Source organism: Sus scrofa, chromosome 7 (assembly GCF_000003025.6).
Source record: "Sus scrofa isolate TJ Tabasco breed Duroc chromosome 7, Sscrofa11.1, whole genome shotgun sequence".
NCBI classification, from domain to species: Eukaryota; Metazoa; Chordata; class Mammalia; order Artiodactyla; family Suidae; genus Sus; species Sus scrofa.
In genome coordinates, this window is record NC_010449.5 from 49135039 (window position 1) to 49150978 (window position 15940).

Here is a 15940-nt window from a genome sequence, read left to right on the forward strand (position 1 = left end):
GCTAAAAGAAACATTCAAAATTAAGCCCCCAAAACATCAAAGTTTAGCCAACTATGAAAGAAAATTGGAGCCATTTTTGATTTCTGGAGAAACGCTTTTGCAAAAGGAGTTGCAATATGACAGAGGACAGCAAAATTCAGCCCCCAAAATGTGGGAATAAAAATATCATCCGGGCAGGTCGAGCAATGGACTTTTTGAAATTATGTCCATTTTTTTTTAACTCACATCTGTAGTTGTATAATGATCATAACAATCTGATTTCACAGGATTTCCATCCCACAGCCCAAACTGTCTCCTCTGGAGTTTTTCAATGTCTGTGAGTCAGCATCTGCTCTGCAAAGAAGTTCCGTCTGTCCTTTTCTCAGATTCCACATGTCAGTGAAAGCATTTGATGTTGGTGCCTCATTGTATGGCTGACTTCACTTAGCATGATAGTTTCTAGGTCCATCCATGTTGCTAAAAATGCTGGTATTTCGTTCTTTTTGATGGCTGAGTTGAAATTATGTTCATTTTTAATGAATTTTTGTCATGTCTGTGGGGTTTTTTATCTTTTTAAATATTTATTTATTTATTTGATTGTTTATTTATTTATTTTGGCTTTTTAGGGCCGCTCCTGCGGCACATGGAAGTTCCCAGGCTAGGGGTCAAATTGGAGCTACAGCTGCCAGCCTCCACCACAGCCACAGCAGCACAGAGCGAGGCCAGGGATTCAACCCGCATCCTCATGGATACTGGTCAGGTTTGTTACCACTGAGCCACAAAGGGAATTCCTAAGTAAAAAAAAAATTTTAATGTTTTTATTGTTTGTAATTGGCTGTGACTTAGTTCCTCATTTGAAATACAGATTCGCTTTTGTGCCTAATTTTGTTTTCATAATTTTGTGTTGTTTTATGAAGGAGGGCTCCCCAAACTGCATAAACGTTAGGGCTCATAAAACCTGCATCTGGCTCTGCCCCTCATCCCCAGGGAAGACCAAGCTCTCCGTCTCTCTACCTGACTCTGGTTTTGCCTGACCCAGAGACCCCGATGGGGCCATGGCTTAGCTTGCAGGCTGAACTGGTCTGCCAGCCTCACTGTTACATGGAGCTGCACGCTCAACTTCCTGCCAACAACTCCCCTCTCCCATCAAATGATAAGCTCTTAGCAGTGGAATCAGTTCCTAATCACCACGCAAAGTAGAAAGTCTCATGGCAAAGACTCCCTTCTGGAAGTCCTGAGAAATTTCCAGACATCTGTTCGGGGGAACAGGATTTTAGAAACTAATTTGTCTCACTGATTCATTGATAAGAGCTCTTTAAAATACACCTGTTTATTGGAGACACTTTGCTCAAGATATGAAAAGCAGTAGCAAATGTCACATTAGGTGAAAATAAAGCCAGTGAATAAACGCTCAGGTGGCTCTGAACGAGGGGCATTATTTTCTTCTCAGCAGGCAGCATCACGATTCTGAACAAAGGCACCCAGAAGTCCTGGGACAGGGAAGGCCCTGGAGAAGCCTGGCTTCTTCCTGGGGTTTTTGGTCCTGCTTCATGCTGGGCCCAAGGAGAAGCCACTGGGACACAAGGGCTTTGGGGTGAAAGTGCTGGAATCCAGCCAGCACCAGCTGCTGTGGCCAGAAGCCTCAGGGCTCGCTCACTGCCCCTGGCCAAGGCCTTGCTGGTGAGGGGGTCACGGTCCCTCCGCTTTAGAAATCAAGAAACCAAGCAATGGCCTAGCCAACAGCAACCACGAGGGGAGCTGGCAGCTGAATTCCCATCTACAGGCAGTGGAGCCCGGAAGGGGCTGCTCCCCCCAGACCACTCCCCAGGGCCAGGGGCCAGGAGCTCAGGGCAGCAGGAGGCCTGCAAGGATGTCTTCTGGGAACCCCTCCCTCCAAGAAACTCTCCCCCACCCACCCTGCCTCACACCCAAAGAGTGGGGTTTGGATGGGGGTGGGACAGCTAGAACTAGCAAGAAAGCCTTCCCGGTTTTACCTATTTTATTTTATGTTGTTTTATTTTTTTAGGGCCACACCCATGGCATATGGATGTTCCCAGGCTAGGGGTCAAATCAGAGCTGCAGCTGCAGGCCTACACCACCACCGTAGCAACACCAGATCCAAGCCGCATCTGTGACCTACACCACAGCTCACGGCATTGAGCAAGGCCAGGGATCAAACCCACGTCCTCATGGATGCTAGTCAGGTTCTTCACCCGCTGGGCCATACCAGGAACTCCAATTTCCGTTTTAACAATTCAGATTTCCTAAGGCAGTGGGCATCCAGGTGGAAGGGTGGTCTTTATTCCCCTCCCCTTCCTTCTCCCTCCCCCTCCTCATTTCCCCTCTCCCCTCCCCCTCTTTTCCAGACTCCTCCCTCCCTGCCTCTCCCCTTCTGTTCCTGCCTCCAGCTTCTCCTCCTCTCATATATTCTACTCCAATAACCGAGGTTCTCGAACACATTATGGGTTTTCTCTACTTTCCTGCCTTTGTTCACACAGATACTTCTGTCTATAAAGCCCACACCCCTTAGAAATCTTTCAGGCCAAGTTCAAAACCACCCCTTCTGATCTGAACTGAAGATCTCCTACAGGGTTTCTTAGGACTCTTGATGCGTTTGCTCTACTCGAATGTGGAAAGGCTTCCACAGCCGAGGGCCCATCTTCCCCTCCTCCCCTCGTTTGAGGGCAGGGACCCCCGTTCACCCCTGCTTCTCTGTTCTGGTGCAGTGGGGGTGCCCAGTGGACATGCACATTGAGGGGGGCAGCCCTGCTCTGCCTTCTGCCATCGCCCTGGGTCTGGAGGGCTGGACGGGTTCTCTGGCTGCAGAGGTGGCTGAGACCCTCTGCACCAGCCCACCCAGGAGCAAGCAGAGCTGCCTGTGGGCTGCCCTGCTTCTACCCCCAGCATGACAGACGCACGCTGCAGGCTGGCAAAGCCACGGCGTCGTGATCATCAGGACGTTCAGAAATCCACAACGCTGGGCCCACCTCCTGGACACCTGCCTAGAGCCTGGGGAATGAGGAGAGACGTGCCAAAGTCAAGTTCTTCCTTTCTTGCTAGTTCAGAACCCAGATGTGGCAAATGATAATAAGCCCTATCTTCTGCCTTGATCCACACCTAACGCTCACACGTCCATACCCCGTTTCCACTGTTGTGACAAACACCCCTGTGAGGTGGGCGGAGCACGGACCCCTCTTCCTATTTTGTAGAGGAGGAAAGCGAGGCTCAGATTGGTCCAGGCAGACACCTCTCTTATATGTGACATAGGTTGAGAAGATTGGAGGCACCCTAAAGAGAGAGAGGCTGCACTTGGTGTCACAGTCACTCGAGTGCCTGATTCTACGGAGACACAGGAGAGACGGAGGTGTCCTGAAATCTGAGTTCTTGTCCCCCCAGATGCCCTTCACTCTGCTCTTTCAGGGACTTGGTGGCAAGTTTGCAACCTGCAGGAAAACCTCTTTCCCACCAGGGGGCTCCCGTGAACCTGGGGAAGAATCGTCACTTTAGAAAGTCTGGGGCCAACACCTTGGAGCTGGAAAGGGCGGCCAAGATGTGGTCCCATCTGGCTGCTCTGCCCCAGAACAGCTCTGACTTGTCTGTTTTCTAAATCGGGCCTCATATTCCACTCCGCTAGACGATGCCAACATAGTGTCTACATCCAAGGTCACAAAATGGACCTTCCTTTGTAGATTTAGGCAAAGATACGTTATGCTTGGGCTGCAGGGGCGCTATGAGTTTAATTTTGTTTCAATTTTACAGAATCTGCCATTGGGGGATTTTTACACAAGATTCAGAATTTCTGCTTTTGGAAGATTGTCAGATCTGCTACCCTGGTCCTACACTTCTGCTTGGTCTGATGTGTAGTTGGAGCTAAGTTGCCAGTGTCCCCGTTAGACTGTTCCTGGGTCTCATTTTCCACAGTCACCACCACTCCCTATCGTCTTAGGCCCAGCCTGCTTCAGGCACTCGTGTCCCCTGCCTGGCCTCTGTAGGTATTTGAGTTTGCTCTCCCAGTCTGGTGTTGCTTTAAAGAAGCAGGCCGTGAGTTGGAACATGCAACCCCTTCGTCACACAGGGGGGTCAAGAACCTTGGGCTTGTTACAGATTTCGTCTGTGACCACGTGAGCTGCAGCTTCCACCTGCCAGTCCTCAGATTCCTTTCAACTACCTCCTCTGCACCCAGGAGGGAGGCTGTACAAAGTGCACTTACCCGTTTCCTTGGACCTGCCACCCAGAACAGATGTGGGTCAGCGCAGCCAGCAAGGCCTGGCTTCGGGAGTCTCCGGGGTGTCCTATGTGGCTTGGTCGTTGAGGGGGGACATGGGCGTTGTGAGTCCTGCCAGCTTGGTAAATGCACAGTGAGATTTCTCCAGGTATGCTGGAAAAGTTACACATCAGGCTCCTCCAATGGGTACCAAGATGCTTTACCACCCCAGGAAGTCCCTCTGTCCACTCTCGCCCTGGCTGGTTCTCTGGGCCAGGCCCCGGGGAACCCTAGGAGGGAAGGCATGGGTAGCCACTGCAAGTAAGTGATGAGGAGAAGGGATGGACCAGTCCTGCAAAGGCAGAGTCATCACAGGTTGGGGCCCAAGAGTGGCAGCAAACGCCCTGGACAAAAGGCTGGAGCTATTTTCTAAGGCCAGGCATGTAGTGACACATCAACAGAATCTTTCGCGTCATCATCTCCCTTCCTGCCTTTCCTGCAAAATTCCAGTGCAAAACCATCTCTCTCTTACCCCCATGGAAAAATAATACCTCCCAACTGGAAGCCCATGAGATGAGGCAGAGTGTAGACTTAGCAGGCTCGATCTGGGCGTGGCCTACTGGTGGCCAAGAGGTGGCTTGGGAAGGGGTGTCTCTGGGCTTCCTCATGAGAATGGGGCAGTGATACCCATCTCTCAGGGCTCTTGGCTTAGATGGAGCAGGAAACATGGAAGAGCGTTTCCCATACATGGAAAGATCTGTGTTAGCAGCTCCTGGGGGGAAGCTGTGGCTGATGGAGGCATCTGATGCTCTGGGCCCTCTGAAGAGCGGGCGCTGCTGGAGTACGTCGCTGCGCACGTCTTCTGGGTCTCTGCATCTCTGCAGAGATGGTCCTGCAGCACCTGGCTGAATGTCACATCCTTGTTACCAATGGGAAGATCTGTCCAGCCCGTTATTATTAATTACCCTTCTCTGTTTCAAGTCCTTGAAAATGTCGGCTTGTTTTCTGCAGAACATAAAGCAATCCTCTCATGCTTGGCGAATGCTTCCTTTTTTCAGAGCCCAGCAAGGCAGATGCAAGTGAACAGAGACGAGGCCTGAGAAAGCTCAGGACAGTGGGGGATGCACTGGTAAAAGATGTGTTAAAATCAATAGACCCGGAGTTCCTGTCGTGGCGCAGTGGTTAACGAATCCGACTAGGAACCATGAGGTTGCGGGTTCGGTCCCTGCCCTTGCTCAGTGGGTTGAGGATCCGGTGTTGCCGTGAGCTGTGGTGTAGGTTGCAGACGCGGCTCGGATCCCTCGTTGCTGTGGCTCTGGCGTGGGCCAGGGGCTGCAGCTCCAGTTCGACCCCTAGCCTGGGAACCTCCATGTGCCATGGGAGCGGCCCAAAGAAATAGCAAAAAGACAAAAAAAAAAAAAAAATCAGTAGACCCCGCAATCATCCTTGCCTTATTCTTGATAAACTGAAGCTTGCAAAGGGGCAGCTAACACAGGGTCGACTGTGGGAGGCTGGGCTTGTAGCTGCCTGCTGCCCAGATGAGACATGGCTGGGCAAAGCCAAACCGCACTCTCCTGGAAGGACATGCAGCATATTAAGGGGGCTCTGTTTGGGGAAACGGAAAGGATCATCCTTGTCGAAGGTTCCAGAGATTCCCTTCTGAGTCTGTGCAGAAGGGCTCATAGCAAAGAGTGAGGCAGGTGGGCTGGTCAGCAAGGAGTGGGGAACTGTGTACAGTTCTGATTGTAAGAAAGTGTTAATCAGATCTCAATGACGTGGTCTCTCCACATGGTGACCTCAAGCAGCTCAAGGATCTCAGAGCAAGTGTCCCAACAGAGGACAGGTGAGTGACTTTTTCTAACCCAGCCCAGAAGTCACAAAGTGTCCCTTCCACCTAATTTCATTCCCTGAGGCAGCCACAAGGGCCCACATGGGCTCAAGGGGAGGGGCCGTGGACCCCAACTCTTGCCGGAATGAGTGTCAAAGAATTTGTAGACATGCTTTGTTTTACTATTTCCAATTGTCATTCTCTCTCTTTTTCTCTCTTTTTAAATAGAAGTATAGTTGATTTACAATGTTTCAGGTACACAACAATGATTCACTATATATATATATATATATATATATATATGAAGTTCATATATATATATATACTTATATACTTACATATAAATATCACTTTTTCAGATCCTTTTCCGCTATAGGTTATTACAAGATATTGAGTATAGTTCCCTATAAATAGGTCCTTGTTGTTTAACTATTTTATGTATAATATACATTAATCCCAAACTCCTAATTTATCTTCCCACCCCCCACTTTCCCCTTTGGTAACCAAAAGATTGTTTTCTATGTCTGTAGGTCTATTTCTGTTTTGTATATAAGTCCATTTGTATTAATATTTTTAGATTCCACATATAAGTGATAAATGTCTTTCTCTGCCTGATTTATTTCATTTAGGATGATAATCTCTAGGTTTGTCCATGTTGCTGCAAAAGGCATTATTTCATTCTTGCTTATGGCTGAGTAATATTCCATCACATATATGTACCCCATCTTCTCTATGTAACCTCAAGCCATGTCCCGGCTATTGTAAACAGTGCTTCTATGCACACTGGGAATGCAGGTATCTTTTCAAATTAGAGTTTTGGTATTTTCCAGATACATGCCCAGGAGTGGGATTGTTGGATCATATGGTAACTCTCTTTTCAGTTTTTAAGGCACCTCCATACTGCTTCCATAGTGGCTGCACTGATTTACATTCTTACTGCACCTATAAGAAGGGTCTTTTATCTTGCAGATATGTTTTAAAACCACTGCAAAGGTCTCTCCCTTCTGCCCCTGTTTATTTCTGCCACCACTCTCTCTACCTGAGATGCCATTCCACCTACGTGTGCTGCTCAAATCCTGCCCAAAGCCCTCATCAGACTCCTCATCCACGACCATCTCCTGTCCCGGCCGCAGGGCACTGCCAAACCCCATGACAGCCTCAGTTCATGATCACAGTTGTTGGGTTTTGTGCTCACAAATTCCAGTTATGTAAACAAACAAATAAACAGTAGCACCAAAAAGATATGTCTAGGGGAAATAAGGTATGTACAGGAGGAGCTACCAAAATGATAATATATGGCCAGGAGCATATGTAGTTATTATTTCCCTCCCCCCTTTCTTTTTTCGTCTTTTGCCTTTTTTTTTTTTTTTTTTTTTTTTTGAGGGCTGCTTCCCACAACACATGAAAGTTCCCAGGCTAGGGGTCAAATTAGAGCTACAGCTGCCGGCCTCCACCACAGCCACAGCAATGCGGGATCCAAGCTGCAACTGTGGCCTACACCACAGCTCACAGCAATGCCAGATCCTTAATCCACTGAGCGAGGCCAGGGATCGAACCTGCAACCTTATGGTTCCTTGTCAGATTCATTTCCGCTGTGCCACGATGGAAACTCCTCCCTTTTTAGGATGTTTCAGAATTTCCCCAAATTTCTACAAAGTGTATCTGTAACTTGAATAATCAGAAAAAAAATTTTTTTCGGAACAAATAACCATTGAAAATAGATAGTAAACCTTTCTTGCTCTGAACCCAAAGGACTCAGCTATTATGCTATTAGCATCTTTTTCCTCCCACACAAGGTTCACTCTATGTAAAGGTAAAAAAAAAAAAATCACCATAAGACATACCAAAGGTGACCATATAGATGGAAACTGGAGCACTTCTGAACTTTCGTGGTAAAAAACGTAGTGGTTAAAGACAGTCGCCTTAGACCTGGAAGCACAGGTTTCTTTCCAGACACGGCCTTGGCTGTTTGTCCTTCTGTGATTTTCCAGGGCTGGTGCAATGGAGATCAAGGCCACATCAGCCTGGACAGCAGAGCTTTGGCTACAGGCAGTGCTGACAGCTGCCTGCATCGTGACTTTTGTGGAAACCAGGAAATTACAAGACACCCTTGAGTGAAGCCCGCTGTGGGAGTGACGGTGTGTCTCTCCAGGTCTAGAAGGAGAATGAGGGCATTTGTGTTCCTGTCCAGACAGAAGGAGCTGTGGACTTGGATGAGTCCACAGTTTGCAAGGGCGCCAATGATGCTCATTTCCCCAAGTCGGGTCTGTGATTCTCAAACTTTAGTTGAGTGTACCAGCCATCTCTCAGGGCTTGTTGAAATGTGCACTGGGAGGTTCCTGTTGTGGCGCAGTGGAAACGAAACTGGCTAGTATCCATGAGGATGCGGGTTTGATCCCTGGCCTTGCTCAGTAGGTTAAGGATCCAGCGTTGCCATGAGCTGTGGTGTAGGTCAAAGATGTGGCTCGGATCTGTCTGGCATTGCTGTGGCTGTGGTGTAGGCCAGTGGCTACCACTCCAATTCGATCCCTAGCCTGGGAACTCCCATATGCTGCAGTTGCGGCCCTAAAAAGCTTAAAAAAAAAAAAAAAGTGCATTGCCAGCTCTGTGCCAGGAAGTGCTGGCTCAGGAGTTCAGGGTTGGGCCTTTGAATCTCAATATTACTGTGAGCCTCCCAGATGATGCTTTGGGAATTTCTCTGTTTCATTCTTGCAACATAAGGTATGCTTCTAGAATCAGATTCAGATCCCTCACACATCGCTGTAGGCCTGGTGTGAAATAAGCATGGCACTAGTTAATTTCCCATGTTTGCTTCTGTAAGATCCTCCTAAAGCTTCGGGGGTCAGCCTTCCCACCTCCACTTTACCCATGGGAAAACTGGAGCTCAGAGTGTTGGAGTGATTTATCAGCAGTCACACAGCCATAAGCGGTAGAGTTAAGAGTTAGAGCCAAGAAAGGGGGATTGGACAACCCAGAGGCTCTCATGTCCCCCCTCCCCTGGTCCCCACGGGGAGAATATCTCTAAGATCCCCTAATTTGTGAGTCTAACGAGCCAAGGTATTGATAACTGGGTCACCTTTCTTTACCATCCTTCCAGCATCCTGGCCACAGTCCCACAGAGGTAGCCCTCCCCCCCCTTTCATTTTTTTTTGCTTTTTAGGGCTGCATCCGTGGCATATGGAGGTTCCCAGGCTAGGGGTCAAATTGGAGCTGCAGCTGCCAACCTACACCACAGCCACAGATCCAGCGGCATCTGTGATCTACACCACAGCTCATGGCAACACTGGATCCTTAACCCACTGAGCAAGGCCAGGGATCAAACCTGCGTCCATGGATACTAGTCAGTGCTGAGCCATGATGGGAACTCCTGAACAGCTGTACTACTGATGGAAGTTTGCATGGCAGGTCCATCCATCCTAGCAAGTGGATGGCAGTACCATCCATTTCAGGGACCTGGTGCTCATGGCTGTTCCTTTGCATGAGGCCTCATTGCAAAGGAGGACCATACCCCCTCAAACAGGCCAAGTTCAAGTCTCATTCCTGCAGTTGTTGCTACAGACTTCATTGTGTCTCCCGCTCCCCACAATTCATATGTTCAGGACCTAACTCCCAGTACCTCGAATATGCCCATATTTGGAGATTGGGCCTTTTAAGAGGTAACCAAGGTAAAAGGAAGTCAAAGGGTGGCCCTAACCCAACATGGCTAGAGTTCTTGTAAGAAGAGGAGATTAGGGAGTTCCCTTGTGGCTCAGTGGTTAAGGAATCTGACTAGCATCCCTGAGGATGCAGGTTTGATCCCTGATGGGTTAAGTGGGTTAAGGATCTGGCATTGCCATAGGCTGTGTTGTAGGTTGCAGATGCTGCTTGGATCTGGCATTGCTGTGGCTCTGGCATAGACTGGCAGCTACAGCTCTGACTGGACCCCTAGCCTGGGAACCTTCATATTCCGAGGGTGTAGCCCTAAAAAGCAAAAACAAAGAACAACAACAAAAAAAATAAATAAATAAAAGAGGAGATTAGGACACAAGCGCAATTAGAGGGAAGACCACGTGAGCACACAGGGAGAAGGCAGCCGTCTACATGCCAAGGAGCGATGCCTCCGAGGAAACCAACCCTGCTGACACCTTGATCTGACTTTTGCCTCCAGAACTGTGTGAAAATAAGTTTCTGTGTTTAACCCACTCAGCTTGTAATACTTTGTTTCGATACCCCAAGAGATTAATACGGATGACCTGGTTGTACAAGTTCCACCTGATTCAATGTAGGCAGCCCCAGGTGGGCACAGGTGAGCTCCCGAGGCCCACTGGCAACACTGCATCGGGACAACCTGGAGGTCACAACAAAGAGCTTGCTTGCACTTCTGTCTTTAGCAAGTCTGGGGACATGTTGGGCTGCACAGGGACAGATTTTATCAGTGTCCCTATGGTTTGTAGGAGGGGCATGCAGAAAGGTGAGGGGGCCGTCATCTTACTCCTGTGGCTTAAAACACCTCATCTTCTTACTGTCTACACACCCAACAAAACACCATTTCGTGAGCCCACTCCAGGCAATTGTTGAGGATTCTGGCTGCGTGGGAAAGAATGTCAGGATTGATCAGCCGTATCTGCTCTGGGCAAGTGGGGGAGGCATGACAGATACGTCCAGTCGATTTGCGGTCTTCTAGAACACAGGGAGCTCCACCTGCACCAAGGAGAAGACAGTGTCTCCAGAGAGAGCAGGATGTGACAGAGATGGCCATACACTTCCAGCACATTTGGCTATCAATGCCACTGTTGCATGACAAATAGATGTCATCACACCTGCCACCTCTGGTCAACTTGTCACGGCCACCTGAGCATAGAAATCCATGTCCCTATTCATACCTATGGAAAGAACATCACATTGCAATCCCCAACCTCGGCCACAAGCCTAGATTGCAGGAGTGGTGGCAGGATCGCCTGCTTCTCTGACCCAGCTCAATCTGTCGGGGAAACTCAAGTTCCTTTCTGTCTCGCCACCCCAAGGACAAGGATGAAATGCCATTCTGGAGTCTGTGGGTTTCTATGGGCCTAGGCACTAGGCCTCAGACCTTTCAGAGGAAGGGTCGGAACACCCCAGGGCCTGGCCTCCCCACCTGGGGTATGCCAACCACGTAGGGTACAAGAGTGTAGCCCAGAGTAGAAGGGCAACCCCCCCGCCTCAGAGCAGTAGTGGTGGTAGGCGGCCTTGTTTTATATTAAAACAAAGTGGTATGAAGAAGTGGAACAAGGAGTTCCCTGGTGGCTCAGAAGGCTAATGATCTGGCATTGTCACTGCTATGGCTCAGGTCACTGCTATGGCTTGGGTTCAATTCCCAGCCCAGGAACATCCACCAGCCAAGGATGTGGCCAAAAAAAAAAGAAAGAAAGAAAGAAAAAAGAAGTAGAATAAAATACTTAAGAATGTAAAAAAAAATTTATTTCCCATAAGAACAGTGTCAACTATACACTGAACATGACATGTGTGCCTTGAGGCCAGTCATTTCCTGAGACCCAGGGTCACATTCTCTCTTTTGTCATTGGGTTAGCAAGTGGGCAGGATGTGACTAAAGGGGCTTGAGGCCAAAGCTGAGGGCACATTGAAGGATGCTGGTTTGTATGGAAGACCCTCTGCACTACAGGGGCCTCTGAGACATCTGTGGCAGGCTGAGGATTCTGGGATTAGAGATCCCAAGCCAACCTCTTCTTGTCTAGGATGCTGTCCTTCTCTGTTCCCTTGAAATAAGTTTTCCAAGGGGTCTCCATCAGGAGGGCCCAAGGTGTCATGATCTTTGGAGGGACCAGCTCCAGGAATGGCCAGCATAGGGGCATGTGCTCAAATACACACAGAGAAGGAGTTCCCGTCATGGTTCAGCAGTTAATGAACCCGACTAGCAACCATGAGGACACGGGTCTGATCCCTGGCCTTGCTCAGAGGGTTAAGGATCTGGCATTGCCGTGAACTGTGGTCGCAGACGTGGCTCAGATCTTGAGTTGCTGTGGCTGTGGTGTAGGCTGGTGGCTATGACTCCGATTGGAACCCTAGCCTGGGAACATCCATATGCTGCAGGTGCGGCCCTAAAAAGACAAAAAAAAAAACAAAAAACAAAAAACAAAAAAAACACACACACAGAGGAAATCTACTGAGTACCAATGGGGCAGACTCCAGAAGGAGAGGCCCACAAGGACTTTGCTTGTAAAAACACATACTATATGCTAAGCTCTTTCCTATACCTCACCAACAATGATTTTTACAACAACCCAGCAAAGAAGGCAATAGTTTCCTAAATTTAAAAGGGGGAAACTGAGTCTCAGAAGGAGTCAGAAGCTTCCATGAAATAAGCGACCAATTACAGAGGGACCATCCCCTAGATCAAACATGGATTATTTTACATACTTTCATCCTCACAAAGTGGATCTTGTCATCACAGTCAAGTGCAGCCACTTTTTTTTTTTTTTTTCTGCGTGCTGCCTCTACATCAGAGATATTTTCCTTTCAGCAGCTTCATAGGTGAGAAGAACATAGGTTTCAAAATCAGATGATCCCAGTTTAGAAGATCAGCTCTCCTGCCCTGAATTACCCTTGGGTGATTCAAGTGGCTTCTCTGATCAAAAGTTTCCTCATCAGGAAAATGGGGATGATAATTGCTACTCTAGGAATTAAATCACAGCATGTATAAAATGCTTAGCATGCAGTAGGTGCTTAGCAAATCGTACTGATTTTAGGTCCCGGTTCTCCTGGGGTCTTACAAACGGGCGCACGGAAGCTCACAAAGGCAACTTGAGGAAGTTAAGGTCATCTGACCAGAGGCAGAGCCAGGGCTAAATGCTGATCTGTCAGGTGCAAACATCAGGGCTCTTTCTCCCCTATGGACACAAGATAACTGACTTTCACAGGGCCAATTCCCTGTAGTCAGGAAATGCATTCATTCCCATGAGCTGGTTCTCTTGATTGTAGGAAACACTGAACGCACTTTAGGAACATTTCCTTTCAAAACAAGTCAAATATTCGAAAACGTTGCCACTTTCAATGTTTGAATGTGAACTTCAGTTATCTAAAAAAATTCCCTGACGTGGACCAGTTCCAGAGGCTTCGATGCCAAAATCCAGAGCCATTATGGTCTTCCTCTGCATCAGGACTTATTAAAGCATTGGCCTCAGAATCTTGGAACCTTGTCAATTTTATAAACACTGTACTTTCCATTGTGGCCCGGACAAGATAATTTAGGGACATTTTCCTTGATACCATTTTGTTTTCCATTGAAATCATGGAAAGATGGTCAGATCTGAATGATACAACACACCAACCACCTTAGGACTGCAGATTTTGAGGCTGTGCTGTGACAGTGTGGCCCGGTAGTGTAAATATTTGTTGGAGAAAGATTAACTAGCAGGGCAGTGTATTCAGAATGGCTGCGTTTGCATTAACCCTGTAAGGAAATAAACGGGAGAGATATGCCCTCCTCAAAATCACAACCAATGAGCAATCAATAGAACTTTTTTTTTTTTTCAGGCTAATTAAGGCTCACACGATTTCAAAAAAAAAAAAAAAACCCAAACCCCTTTAGTCTACCACAACCTTGTTTATTTCAAATTTACATCTTATCTAATGACCAGAAATTTGCTACACATTTCCAAACATATATGAGCTCAGAGACACATTATACTCCATGCACTCATTACTTGAATGTTGTTCAGAAACATTAAATACAACTGGGAAAAAAAAGGGACTTGGGAAACTCATCCTCTGGAATAAGAACACATTAAAGATCATATAGAAGCAACTAACAGCCTACCCATGATATTGCTTTTGGAGAAATGTAAAGTCATTGGTTTCAGAACAGTTTTCCAGGTTGGCAATTTCCCTTCTCGTGTGTCCTCAAAGCTGCTACGGGTCTTAAGCTGAGCCATCCCTGAAAAGGTAGCCTTAATTCAAATCCAGTTTGTCAATCACATCTAAGGGCTTGGATGCTTGGTTTTCTGATGTCCAGACACACTTTTCAGGTTTCCAAAGACCACAGATGAGAGTATTACAGTTCATCTCAAGTGGTGGCTTCAGGAAAGGGAGGGAAGACCCATGTTCCCCCCGTAGCTGGGCATCCACCCCTAGGTCACCGGATGTGTATATTATGTAAAGAAGTTAAGACCACATCCTAGACACTTTGATTTTCTGGTTGGACTCTGGGGAGGCTCAGGGAAACTCACACAGTGCTTAAGAAGATCCTGCAAGATGCCAAAGTGGATTAGAATGGAAGACAGAATGAAAGCCCTGCCTGGGACTTCATTTCTGGGTCCAAAGCCACATTGTGACCTTTATTGAACAGCTAGTGAGAAGGTGTCTCACCTTGGTCTTTCCTGACAGTTTTTCCTTTCTAGAACTTTCGCTATGGGCAACAGAGACTGTTATCAAATTCCCTTCCATTATGCATTCCCCAAAATATCACCCAGAGTCTTTCTGCACTTCTTCGCTGACATGGGGCAAAAAATACTGGAAAGGTTGTATTAGGCTTTTCGCAGCAGATCAGGACAAAACCCAATGACGCTTGACATTTTAGAAAGGCTGCCACCAACAGAACTTTCCCCAGAAGTTACATGAAATGTGACCTTCGTCAGCTACACAGAAAAATCTGCTCTAGGTTACGGTGAGCCACAAGAGACTGAATTTTAGGCACTGAACTCGACGAGAAAGAATTTCTAACTTTGATTCAGTTGCAACTCAGACGCCTTAAATCCCTCTCAGCGGAGAGGGGCCGAGGGCCCCAAATGGAGAGGTGACGGCTCAGCAGAGCGACCTCCTGAACTCCCCGCTCGTCCAGGTTCAGAGCCCAGAGCCCCACAGCATAACTGGGGCTGCAGCAACGCGGAGCCCGGCGCGGCTCCCACCCGGGCAGCCCATGGCTGCTGCTACCTGCCGGCGCCCGCCCGGCCCTCTCCCGCCGACCGAAGCGCGCCCGGGGCGCCGCGCCGCCCTGGAGGGGGTCCCGGCCTCGGGTGGCCCCGCGGATCCCCTCGCGGCGGCGGCGGCGGGGCTCGGCGGGGCTCGGCGGGACCGCAGCCAGCAGATCCGCCGCCTGCGGCCGGCGGGCTGTCTCCGCGGCCGGCGACCCACCCGAGCGAAGCCCCGGCACTGCCGACCCTGCTGCGCCCCAGCCCGCAGGCGCCGCTGCGACGGGTCCCAGGATGCTCCCGCAGTCCTTACCTGGCGAGGCCGTCCGTGCGCTCCCGGGGCCCCGGCCCGCCCGGCGCCGAGGCCGGGGCGGCAGCCGATCGCTCCCTGCGGCGCGTGCCGGCGCGGGGCGTTGGGCGCGGGGGGCGCTGCCCAGGCCCGGCTCGGCGGGCAGCGGCCGGGCTGCGGCTGAGTCAGCGCCCCGGCGGCGCGGGCGAGCCCGGGCCAGCCGCCGAGAGGGGGCTCTGAGCGGAGCCGCGGCCGCCCAGGCATTTTAAAGGCGAGGCAGCTGGATGCTGTTCAAGCGGAAACGCAGGGAGAAACTTCAGCCCCCGGGCCAGAGCGTGGGCCAAGAGCCCCTTGCCGGTGAACAAACCAGTCTGGGCTTTTCGGATCTGTTCTTCCAAAGCGCTCCCTTCAGATATTTCCTTTTTCTCAAGTAAATACCTCTCTCAGCGCATCCGCCTGCATTATGCTTCATAGCGAGACAAACATTTCCATCAAAGTTAGGAGCAAGACCAGGAAGCTGGTTTGGAAATTCTGGTTAAGGCAGTTAGACAAGAAAAGCAAAAAAAAAAAAAAAAAAAAAAGTGCAAAAACACTGAAGTTGTGCTTTTGTAAAACAAAAAAATTGGGGAGACCTTTTAAAGAATTGGAAAACAGAAGAAAAACAATTACTATACACAGCAGATGCAATTGCCTAGCTAGAAAATCCAAACTGAAGATTGAGTGAAACAGCAAGGAACTGGCCGGTTACAAAATAAACA

The 15940-nt window shown here is 48.9% G+C and overlaps 1 long non-coding RNA gene across 2 annotated transcripts in view; it reads right to left on the reverse strand.

Annotated features, from left to right (window-relative positions):
* Positions 1 to 15336, reverse strand: part of LOC102157546 — a 50537-nt gene extending 35201 nt beyond the window's left edge. The window contains exon 1 of one of the 2 annotated variants that reach the window (XR_002345775.1): positions 15207 to 15336. This is a non-coding gene — a long non-coding RNA (uncharacterized LOC102157546). The remainder of the gene's footprint in view (positions 1 to 15206) is intronic. The other variant, XR_002345774.1, reaches the window with a different exon arrangement.